The sequence below is a fragment of the Ornithodoros turicata genome, chromosome 4, assembly GCF_037126465.1.
Source record: "Ornithodoros turicata isolate Travis chromosome 4, ASM3712646v1, whole genome shotgun sequence".
NCBI classification, from domain to species: Eukaryota; Metazoa; Arthropoda; class Arachnida; order Ixodida; family Argasidae; genus Ornithodoros; species Ornithodoros turicata.
The window spans coordinates 24,376,752-24,388,611 of record NC_088204.1 but is presented as its reverse complement, the minus strand read 5'-3'; the positions used below and the strand labels follow the sequence as shown (position 1 = coordinate 24,388,611).

Here is an 11,860-nt window from a genome sequence, read left to right as displayed (position 1 = left end):
CAGGAGTCCCGACTTTGGTTTCGAATTTTCTCTTCTTTCCAGCTTTTGTGAATTGCTAAGGCACATCTTTTCCAAACAAGTAACATCATGATCAAGTAACAGCTTTCCTTGCAGCATATCCGTGGCCCTGGCCCTGGCAACATGGCCCCGTTTGATTTCATCCACGACTTCGCATTTGCTTTATGTAATAACCTGCAAATTGAAATATTGGTTTTGCATCTCTCCAAGGCATTTGACCGTGTACGTACCCTATAGAAAGCTGACACCTAATACCAAGATCATGGATTGGCTTCGGGACTGATTCCCTGTCTGATCGAACCCCATACACCTGGGGTATACGACAGGAGTCAGTCTTGAGACTTTTGCTGTTTCTTGTCTATATGCACGATATGTTAAGTAACATTAATTGTAGAGCATGTTTATTCGCTGATGCCTGCGTAACATATCGCGCGATATATTCCGAAAAACATAGGGATGTCTGAACGTGCGTCCTCAATATGCCGATCGTTCTCTCTCTCTCTTTTTCTTTTTTTCGCTTATGGCTCACCTTGCGCGCCTCATATTACGCACCTTTGCAAAGCAGTTTAGAACACATCAACGAGTGGTGTTACAAATTGCAAATCAATTTGAACACCGACAAAACTGTGTATATGCTGTTATATGTAGAACAAAGGCTTTGCCAACATCATAGTATACTTGCAAGGGAGCTTAGTACAAATATCTTGGGGTCGCCGTCCCGTCCGATTTTAGATGGAATTTTCACATGCGCTTAATAGGCATCACAGTCAAGAGAAAGTCTCTTCTATCTCAGAAGAACACTTCATTACGCTACTGCTTGGGTCAGACTACCGGTATATAGAACACTCGTGTTACCGATCGTCACGTTCGCGAAGGTAACTTGGGACCCCTTTGCTGCGTCTCTTTTGCGGGTTTCTTTCGAATTGTCGCCACTATACGAGTGTATTATGTGTATATATTATATAATTAATGTACTTTCCCTACTCCTTCCCAGGTCCCTTCTGGGACCAGTATTCTGAAATAAATGTATAAATCGTTATATTTTCGTGTCGTCCCCTTTGTCTTCCGGATTGCTTCCCTCTACTGACTGCTCATATGCAGACTGTAATCAGCAGTGCTATCGCTTCCGTTGGTTAGCTGCAGTTAACGTATATCTCACGCTTATATAGCCCACCACCGACTTAAACATTTCTATCACAATACCCCGCCCAAGCAGCACAGTGGAGTGGAGTGGACTGAAAGTGGAGTGCAACAGGGGTGGACGGTATGTGTCTTATCAGTGTTCTTTAGTGTCAGGAGTCTGTTCAAAGCCTTCCACCTACCCGTCCACCCCTATTGCACTCGACTTTCAGTACATTGTGCTGCTTGGGCGTCACCGGACCTCGCAACCTGGAAGGTAAAGGTCGCTCAAATGAAGGGAACGATGAGCACATATCACGAATATCACTACCCAAAGGCAGAACCGGCTGCTCGAACACGTCTTTATCGTTATCAAAGTACACGTGTCCCAGACCCGAGGGCTGATAGGGACGCGCCGACGATGTCAGCACTGATATCTGGGTGTGCCATTCGTTTGCTCCTGCAGGTGACACTCAACGGGGATTTTGCATGCAGAGCAAAGAAAAGGCACGCTCTAACGGCAGGTGTGTAATCATGTGACGAGTAGCACTGAAATGAACCGCGAGAGGCGATTAGATCGCATAGCGCCGAGATACGCTTGGCGCCATCTCTCCTCAGGAACATCGGCGGGTACATATGACAACCGCCGAACGGCTCACCAGTCCTTCTAGCCCACCATAGTTTGCCTTCCTCCCGCGCTGCAAGAAAGTGATGCTCCCCGTCTTCGCGGCGTTCAAGAAAATTCATTCCTTCTGTTTCTTTCGCTTCTTGTGCCGTAGGATTGCAAGGCAAAGACGGCTGCCGGTCGCGCATGGAAGTTTCCCCTCCGTGATTCACAAGCTGATGCCCGGTTGAAAGCGCAGCACATACGAGACACACCGCCCTTTCTTTCTTTCTTTCTTTTTTTTCGTACTTCTGAAAATTGCAAATGGGTGCTCGCAAAAATCTCATATTCGAGGAAAGCGTTTTCCTGCACAAACAAAGGGAAGGTGGCAAAGGGAGTTCGTTACATGTTCAGTTGTCGCGGAAAACTATCCATAGTACTATCAATAGTCCACTATCGTAAACTGTCGTAAGATAAGTTGATCAGTAAATTTGAAAGACTATCGTAGGACTATCGGTCTAGTACTGTGATGTTCCTAGGGAGCGAGGTTCCTATAATCACTAAATGGGCTCTCCAGATGTGCCCACATCGAGCCGGCCAGACATGTACTTCTACGAGCATCTTCTTTGTGTGTGTGTGTGTGTGTGTGTGTGTGTGTGTGTGTGTGTGTGTGTGTGTGTGTGTGTGTGTGTGTGTGTGTGTGTGTGTGTGTGTGAGCACCTCTGGAGTGACGGCGGCCGCTTGAAAGAATGGACAGCACGACGTTGTTTGAACACCTCCACCCAGAGCTAAGTCAACTGTTGACGAACCAAAGTCTAACACGAAGATATAGTGCGTAGAAAGCTCTCATTTTAGTAATTTCCCTGTTTTCTCGACTCTTCCCAAAGCAGGGAATAGCCGTTGCCTGGGGAGGCTAGCAGGGTACGTAAACTGAAGCGACAGATGGGAAGAGGGAAGGCGATCACGACCTCACACGAAACCGCCGATTCCAGGAAGCCGTTTCATTACTTTGCCGGCTTTTCCCTAAGCCAGGGATGGGAGTGGGAATGGCGACCGCAGTCCATAAAGGGGGAGCAGCTCCATAACCAGGGAAGAAAGAGAAGTGAGGGCGGACGACCACGACTCGTCACAGAACAGCCGGGAGCAACAAGTCATCGCTCGGACGGGCAACCCTCAACAACTGGTATCGCAAGACCCGACACGGACTTCAGACTGTGCAACCTCTCAATAACCAGCTCGACAGTATCCATCAGCACGGTGCTGTCACAGATTGTGCCCCAAGGACAACGTCCAGTTGTGGTGAGCTGGCAGCCTGTGCACAGATATCTTGTGTTAGACTAAATTGTGTGCCAATTATTTACTGGTGTCGGCCTCGTTCCTTCCACAAACTACCTCAAGGGTACCCCTATCTCGTGTGCTGTCGTTCCTACCGGGAGCGGCCATCACAGTACTATCGATAGTGAAATATCGGAGAACTATATACCGCCTGTTTACGACAGTACCTGTCACAAGCACAATAGCTATTCAACAAAGACAACCCGAGGAAAATATTACAAAATCAATGGCCATTAAGTTGTAAATCGAAATAATTGTAAATGTGTAGTAGCACAATCAGAATTCTAGCGCAAATAATAAAAAGTGACGAAGTGGCCAAACAAAGCATTCAGTCAGGACCCAGTCTCATTGTCGTCCTTATCTAAGTTTCTTCTTTGCACTGTGTTACTACCCATAGCTGACGCGAGAGTGGAAAAATGAAGAGAGGTACAACAACAACAACCTTGTTTAAAGATTATGAAAGTGAAATGATACCGATAGTGAGAACCAAATCTAAGAAAAAACAAACAAAACGAAGAAAATTCGACATTACTATCCAGTGTGAACTTTTTTGTTTAGTGTACCTGTTTTTTTTTTTTTTTGCAGTATCGATATATCGATAATCGATTTAGCGATAGTTTCGCCTCGCTACCATAACAGCGTCCCGTTCAGGTGAGAGCAGTCATCGCGACACTTATGTTCGGAAACATAAAATGAACTGACTCACTGCTGGGCTTAGCACCGTGCCAGTTTGGTGTTCTGCCCGTCGAATAAATTTCTTTAATAAATGGGAGACTCCCAGGTGAAGGAGTATCATTATATGGTATCACGGAAGAAGGCACGTATTGAACTGACCCATCGCAAAATATACATTATTTTTCAGAGTTTTTTTCGACCACGTTGGTATTTACATGATTTATTTTTAAAAGTTTATTTTGGAAGGTGAATTTTTAAGCGATTTATTTTCCAACGTTTTATTTTTCCATGGGTCATATCAGCGTCACCCCCGTCCGGGTATTAACAAAAAAAGGCAATTCGACTGTTCGTCTGCGCCTCCCGACCAGTGAAGTCAGGGAGTTCCGGGACAACAACAACAACAATAGATGATGACGATGAGATGGGGTGTTTCACCGCCGTGGTGCGGTACCCTACCCCATTGCACGTTCCGAGGAGCCAATCAAGAGGAATGGAATAATGTAAAAGGGCGGTTCAGGAAATTCGTTCATCGCACGTCTGGTACAAGAATTCGACAGTGAATCTGGCCCAGTGATTTCCCCAGAAATTCACTGCTGGGGGGGGTGCCGAGCTTTCAAAGGGGGGGGGGGGGGGTAAGCTTGGTGAAGGTTCCACTTAAGGAATTTTTCTTAGACACGAAAAGGATAGTGGCACAACGGTGACACCCCTGCACAGCTTTCCAGTTTCATTTGTACATGTCATTACGTTAGAACACAGTACATTAGAATACAGATTCGTTATGAACGGCATTTCCACATTAAGATGCATAATCACACGACCGACACAGAAAAAAGACTAGCACCTTGTCTCACGAAGCTCAATGAATACCTAGCACACAGATTGGACAAATGCATGGTACGATCATCTGCATGACTGTGGTCCTACAGCCCAAGTTTGACAGTACAGGATGTAATTCGCTGCGCCGGACTCTCTACCAGAACGTGTTGGTGGCCGAGTTGGGTGGGGTCACCTGAGAAATTTCAGGGGGGGGGGGGGGTTGCAAAAATGCCGGGGGTTTGTGTACCCCCCCGGGGGGGGGGGGTGTAGGGAAATCCCTGATCATGCCTCACAGTTCTGATGGCAAAAACTGCTGTGGACATTACTACGTCACACTGACGTGTGTTCGTCCCGCTTGCATATACCACATTGAATATGAAATACTTTGTTAGGCACCTCCCCCATAGGCACCCGAACTGCACCTGAATGTACCTCACTTGTCCGCGCGTATATCTACTTGTTTCTGTATGCGCGTGTTTCATATACATTTTCATGTGTTTAATGCGTGTATGCGCGTATGTTTCTTTCACGTAACCATCGTTCAGCGAACAAAGGCGGACTCTTCTTCTGTGACATGGCATATCATTGTTATGTGTCTTGTACGACTGTTGTGGAGTCCTTCGAACATAAAAGCGGGTCGGAAAAACTGCTAAAAAATACATAATTTAGTAGTCCCTTCGTTGACATGCCAAGCAGAATGCGAATACCTTGTTACGAAACGCTCACCGAGTGTTTTTGCACCGGAGCGATCCAGCAGTGGAAACGGAATTACCCGCCATCCTGGCAGTTTCTTTTTTCTTTTTTTTTCTTTTTGTATGTGCAGCTCTACAGTCGTTTCCTACTTAAAGGTCAGCTATGCCGATATCCCAAATAGTCGAAACGGTTGTGATGTTCTGAAAGCCCACATCCAGCTCTCCCCAAAATGCACCTTCATTCTCTCAGTTCGGTACAGTACCATGTAAAAAAATAGATAATTCATTCCGAAACACACATGGGCGCAGCCATTTTTATGACGTAGATGCACCCGAACGGGCATTCTGACGTGTACGCGCCTTCGTACTTGTCAGTGGATTTCAGCTACGGCTTCTCGCGGATTCACGTATCTGTGCTTGAAGATGGCGGACAGCCGGGTTCCACCGTTCCGCGATAAGTAAACAGTGTAGCAGCTGCGAACTCATTCGCGAACCAACCTCTGTGCGATGTTGTGACTGGAATTCGTCGTTCGTGTTTTGTGAGCACGTACAATTTGTATCAAGTCGCGTCTGCGTTAGCCCCTTTACAGCACTTGCCCCTTGTAGAGACTGACGTTTCGACAGCCGTGTTAGCAAGAAAATGCCGACAGCGTTTTATTCCTGCGGGAAAAAATTGTGCTATGTATTTGAGAAACCGCATACTGCTATGGGACAAGTTTTACCTACGATTTATCAATGTGCAACAGCGTCGACGATGGTATGTAACGACGAGAGACGTAAAACGAAATACAAATCACATTTTAAACTTTTTGTGGGATTCTGTGCATTTTCCAGAAGCTTTCTTTGAATCACACACTCCCATGTCACGCTGCGTTGTGTGGCACGCTACAAACTACTGCATTTTATGTCTAACATCTGGATATTGTTTGTAATGAGCACCGTCGCACAAAAACATGCACACGAAAGCTCCAGTAGCCATGTGGTTGCACACTATGCAGACGCAAAAGAAGTACCAGAGCACATATTGCCACTTAGAAATGGTGTTTTTAGAAATGTGGTGCTGAAGAGTTAGGGCATGGCATAGATCCTAGAAATCAGGTGCACCTTATCCTTCTGTAGAGTGCTCTTTCAATTCACAACTCAGCCCATGGGGTGTAAAAGTGTTAGAGGCAATTATGTGACTTGTCGTCCTGGGTGACATCACTGGCCAGCCTCGGAATTAATTCCGTCCTCAGGAATTATTGTACAAATCACTTTGTATGTAGGACATGATAAGCAATATGTAAGTTGCAACCTTGTCTGCAGCATTCTCGATTGCCTCTTACCTTTACAGTTGGAGACACGTTACCAAACCATTTGCAAAGGGCACTCTTACAGGGGCCATGTAACTTGAGTTTTTAATTTATAAAAATATAAGTATACAATATGTAATATGAAATTTATATAAAATAAAAAATAACATTTATAAAAAGAATTTATAAAAATAAATAAAAAGGCTTCATGGAAGCAATCCGTTAGCATACCCATTGCACATGAAGCACAATTATATATGCTTGGACATCATCTAATTAATCTTCTGAACCATATGTGTGGCTGCATATGACATTTTTTATGCATGTGCTCTACCTTCCTATTCCTACATGTGCACACGAATATATGTGAAGTGGCAAAAAGCAACGCTAGACTCTACCATCATTATGCCCCTTTAACTTTTCCACGTTTATGTCTGGTGAACAGGGAATATCTCACTAGAAAAGAAGACATTTGTGCATTGTTTGGCAAGCAAATAAATATATTTATTTACATTTTCCATCAATCAACAATGTTGTGACCTGGTCCAAATATTAATGTCAACAAGGAAAGTACAAATTATTCCTATGTGCTCAAATCCAGATATGACAATTCTCTTTTTGTACCTCAGCACAGTACCGTTTCAAAATTAATAAAATGCACAGCATCAGCAATCTTAAAGTATCTCAAGAGGGGAATCACATAAAGTTCCAATAATAGACTCTGCAAACAAAGCTCAAAAAAACAAAGTACTTCAAGAAAAATCTGAATAATCGTTGCCGTTGTGATATGTACTACTATGCACAGTTCATGAATGGAACATGTTACCTCATTGCATTGCCTCCATGTGAGCACTAGAACAGGCAGCTTTTTAGGTCGCTCTTTTCGTGTTTTTCTATTGTCTTTTTTTGTTTTCTGTTTTTGCAATAGCAAGCATGGCCATAGTGAAACACAAGCAGCCAAGGACAGGATGAGACATCTACAATACGACTGCTAGCTCTAAAGTGATATATTTATTAGCAGACTCTGGAATATACACATATATGCTGCTAAGCAAATGACAATTTAACCAATAGAATAACAGACAAGAAAAAAAAAGGGTTATATATCTTCCCCTCTCCTCATTCTATTTCACAGGCAGCCCTAGTATCATTCTGAGTGTGTCCGTGCATTCCCTTTGAGATAACGTATCTCGGACAGAAGCAAATCCAACAGCGGACTGCTTACACATGCAACTGTCTTGGATTTCTCTAACCACTTGTTATTTAACCGCTGCCTTGAGCTGTGTGTTCTGGAAATTTAGGTAGCATCCAGAGTCCCTGCAATGTGTTGCCATGTTTCTCGAGGGCATCAAAAGTCTGTCCTTGGCTGCCTGTGTTTCACTATGGCTCTCAGATACAAACTACCCCATTTCAACACAGTAGAAAGCACAGATTTGTAAATAGCATCTGTTGATTGCACTGTACATACCCCCATATAAAGGATCATAGTGGATACTACATCTTGTGCGATAATGTCAGGAACACAAAAAATCTAGATTTGAAACCACTATTATGTCGTAGTAGTACTATTTGTGTGAAGCTACGCAATTCCTGTCCTGCAAATAATACATAATATATATATAATATAATATAATTTAAACCATATGTTTCATCTGCTAGCGTGATGATCCCCTGAAAAGCAATTCACACTTGGCGGGAACTACCGGTTCTGAAACCTATCTCTGACATGTGTAGGCATCAGGGAGGAAACCCAAGGGCTGCGGTGGAAAAGACAAACACACACGGGCTATGTTCTCACTGTGTATCAGCTGCTCTGGCTACTAAGAAGAACACGTTCCAAATTAATATAACATGGCTTGACATGATACGCTGGCAAAAGCTAACCAATAAAATTAGTAGTTAAACGCACAATACGTAAACACTTGCCATAACATGACAGTTTCCTTCCTACATTCATGCGCTACCATTCAACCCACATAAACTGTACTGAATTTTTTTATAGCATTACACGTCGTTTGACAGAACTTGAACAAGATTATATAGCACACGATAAAAGTAGAGTGAACATAATGTGCAGAAATAATGGCTAGGAAGCAAGCGAGCTGGTGAAGATGATGCATATGTAAAACCCCGAGACTAGGGAACACAAAGGGACGTGTTTGTGTCTGTCCCTTCGTGTTCCCTAGTCTTGGAGTTTTACATCATGCATAATGTGCAGCTTTCCATTCACGCTTAATGGCCGTAGCAGTAATGCATGAAGGTCACTGCTAAGTTGTGTTGAGAAACACCACTTTATGTTTGCCATGTCTAAATGAAACGTACCTGACCTGATCCAAATTAACCGTTCTGAGTCTGGAACACACAAAGAGAAAAACGCCACACACGTCACAACATTAACAGATAAGCAAATGAGCTGTGGCGAGCTCCACCTTGGGACAAAGTCAACAAGTAATTCACCAAAAGTCAATGAGCGCCTGAAATGTAACATCTCTGACTGGTAGCAGGACGGTCCAAGTTCAATTCCTGGTGCTAGCACTGACTGGCTTTTTATGAATTATTTGTTGAAGTTTTGATGTGCTTGAGAACCATTCGTCAACCATTGTATCCGCATGAGGTGATGAGGGTTTGTCATCCCAAAGACACTCCCTTTCTGGCATGTGTCCTTATGGATGCTCATCACTGCAGAAAAAAAAAAAAAAGAAAAACCATTTAATGACAAGAAATGGATAATCGTATTTACCGTATAATGATTGTGCACAACAGAAAGAAGACTTTCGCACAGAAGGCTGTACTTCTCGAGATCTAACATCAAGTTACAAAATTCCAGAATATATAAGACATGTTGTAAGGTAGAGAACAAGTAGAGTTATTGAGTTGTCGAGTTGTGTTGAGGGGGGAGTTGTACCCCCTTTTTATTTTATTACATATGATTGTATAATTATTTTTATGTCTGTACCAACCCTCACTCTCTACGTTACAACATGTTTTATATATTCTGGGATTTTGTAACTTCATGTTAGACATTAACAAGAGCAGCCTTGTGCATGAAAGTCTCGTCTCGTTAAAATTTAGATGCTCTCAACAGTCTTCTTTCTGTTGTGAATCTCTATTGCAGCATGCCTGCACATTGCTGTTCTACGTACTTTGACTTTGCACTAAGAGTATGGACTTTGGGTAAAAAGACTACACAGCACTGCTCAGGTATTTTTGCCTATCGAACAGTATGTATGTATGCAGTATGCACACAGTATTTGTGCACCGGACCCACTAAAAATGTAATGAATGTGGCATTGCCCACGGTAATGCACCAAGTTCAACACAATTATTGTAGAATCCAGGTATTTTAGCTTACATGTCAATCCAGTACCACATCCAGTGTGAAGTTGTGACAAATAAATAGTTTCCATTTTTCTTAGCTCTCAAAACACAGACAGTGAATTAATAAGAGTAGACAATGTTAACATGAATTCTGGGCTATTCTTCAATTAAAGATTCACAGATAGTAAAGGCACCTTCCTCAATGGACGTTGATGACACTGAAAATTCTAAAACGTTATCAGAGGCGACATCAGCTTCTGTGTGTCAAAGGATTGTATGTCCAACAGTAATCCAGCTAACAGTAATAAAAATGTGCAAAAGACAAATTAACTGAACTAATGTAATGTACCTTCTATATCAGACAGTGAAGCTTGTAACACCCCATCCACAGGAACCAGTGTCCAGACAGCAAAAGTGCTTGAACTGGGAGATAGCAGCTAATCGGAATGGTGACCTTTGTTTTCCACCCTGAAAGCACAGGTTGTAACTTTGAGGGCAGATTTAAAAGTGGTGTCAAGATGTCTGCATGCGAGTGCACATGAAAAGTTGAACATAGGTGAATACTCAAATTATGACATCACATTGTCATACCTGTTGGTGGAGGTAGACTGCAACTAACGTGTCAGCAATTTCTTCATGCACCAGATGCAAGCCAGATCATGCTTCATTTCCGCCTTCAGCGTGCACCTGTGATAATTCAGAAGTTAGATTATCAATACTATTGTGTTGTTAATCGTGGTTATATCAGAGTAAGCGCAATAGGACAGCTGCACAGTCGATTCATTAAGCTTGCTATTTTTTATATCTGACAAGTTCACACCACCGCAGCAGACTTCCCCAACTTCGGACCCTCAGTTTTATATCTGAACCTCGACTTACCTTTTTTGCTCTCGTTTTTTTGCCTTGATCCTCCGTGGCACGTTCAAAATGTTGTGCGTCGGGCACCTCAGATTTTCATCAGACGATTTCGTGCCGAGATTCCAAATTGCCTCTGAAGTCGCGCGTAACCTATGATAACATTCGTGGACGAAATCCTTGCAGTGGAAATTAGCAGGCACCACTGTCAGCCAAGAGCTTCGCACTGCTTGGTCTTTTGGCAGCTTATAATAGGTAACACTTGAATGCTCCGATGAATTGTTCTAACAGCGTAGCACCGTCGCATCTTCGACAACTTCGCCGTGGCATATCACGCTCCAGCCCATAAAAGGCAAGGTCAGAACAAGGAAGTGCACTTTCCAAACGACGCCGTGCCAAAAAAAAATATTCACATGCTTTGTTTCCGGCTTAGCAACAACATAACAGCTGTTTGCTTATGTACGATGCACAGAGGACGAAACGAAAGAAGCCAAGAGTTCATGCCAAGCCAACGCAAGCCAAAGACAGATAAACCGAGAGCAGTGACGTCGGTGCGCCCGTGCGCAGGGTTTGCCGACGGTCTGACGGCCGGGCGTGGGAACTAAAAAAACTGTTTTCTAAAAAACTACGAACAGTTGGAGCAAGATATTTCGCACACATGTTCAGTGTTCGGTAATGAACACACAGCGCGAGTATCGCTCAGTTCTGCGGCACTTCAAAATCGGCATATCTGACCTTTAAAAGTTGTATACCAGTACAAATGTGACATGTTACTGCATTCCTGATATTTTTTAGTCAAGATCGGATGTGGTGTTTTTGAACAACAGGTTCACGAATACAGTGCATCTTGCCGAACTACACTAACGCATATTCCACCTTTCCAGTAGGGTTAATAAGTAAATAAAATACACCGCCCGAAGGAGAAAAAAATAAAGCTATCCTTTCGATAAAAAATTTTGAATTTCGAGATGTATACTTTATTTGTAAACCGACTTCAAATATTGAGACAAATCACACTAAGTAGCTTTTTGGCGATACCGTGATTTGTAAAACAATGTACGCAAACGTAGTTTTTGCATGCAAAAGTTTTTGCATGCGGTAACAGTCTGTTGTACGTAGAACATGTGTGAAAAAAT

General features: G+C 43.2%; 1 long non-coding RNA gene across 1 annotated transcript; it reads right to left on the bottom strand.

Annotated features, from left to right (window-relative positions):
• Positions 1–10,224: 10,224 nt before the first annotated feature.
• Positions 10,225–11,040, bottom strand: LOC135392827 (uncharacterized). The gene is made up of 3 exons (XR_010422243.1): positions 10,749–11,040; positions 10,461–10,556; positions 10,225–10,337 (listed from the first exon to the last, which is right to left on the bottom strand). It is a non-coding gene; the product is annotated as an uncharacterized LOC135392827 (long non-coding RNA).
• Positions 11,041–11,860: the final 820 nt, after the last annotated feature.